This window comes from Trichechus manatus, unplaced genomic scaffold (assembly GCF_000243295.1).
Source record: "Trichechus manatus latirostris isolate Lorelei unplaced genomic scaffold, TriManLat1.0 scaffold00045, whole genome shotgun sequence".
Lineage (NCBI taxonomy): Eukaryota > Metazoa > Chordata > Mammalia > Sirenia > Trichechidae > Trichechus > Trichechus manatus.
In genome coordinates this window covers 5,319,397-5,320,211 of record NW_004443981.1, presented here as the reverse complement: position 1 = coordinate 5,320,211, position 815 = coordinate 5,319,397, and positions in this window count along the sequence as shown.

The window sequence follows — 815 nt, the reverse complement described above, 5'->3', positions numbered from 1 at the left end:
AAGTTTAGGTGTCAGTGCTGATACTCAAATCTAAGCCAAACTCCTCAAACCAAATTTTAACCCCTGCCTCCCATAACTAGCCTCAGAACCTGAGTAATCTCAAGAAACTCATTCTCTAAACTTGTCATAGGAGTCTCATGGTGGTGCAAATGGTTAATGCGCTAGGCTGCTAACCAAAAGGTTGGTGGTTCGACTCCATCCAGAGGCATTGCAGAAGAGGGGCCTGGGGATCTTACTTCCAAAAAACCAGCTATAGAAAACCCTATGGAGCACAGTTCTACTCTGACATACGTGGGGTCACCATGAGTCAGATTAACGGCAAGTGGTTTGGTTTTGGGAAACCTGTTATAAAATGGAAGCTTTACCTACTTGTGTATTTCAAATGAAAATGGAGGTGAAATGCTTTGTATTGTGTAAAACTTCAAAAACATATGAAGTATTACTTCCAAGTAAGCAATGGTAGTGATTGGGAGCAAATTATCTTTCCTAATAAAGCAATTAAAATAACATAAATTCCTTATATCTTGCCTCTCATAAAGTTAACAGGGCTTTAAAACAAAAGCCTGCGCCCAAACGCTGATTACCTAACTAATCAAATACTGAGGGTTAATGAATGCACTGGCTCCGGGCGCTTGCTCCATTGACAAACAAGAAGAACTCGAGCCGACTTCAGAGCTACAAAGCCCTCAAGTAACTCCTCTGGCACTGCCTCTGGAAACGGCCCACACAGAGGTGGAGAAAGGGAGAGAGGGACGGCGCGCACGGGGTATGCGTGGGGTGGGGATGAGTGTGCAGACTGGCGGTGGCAGGGCCTG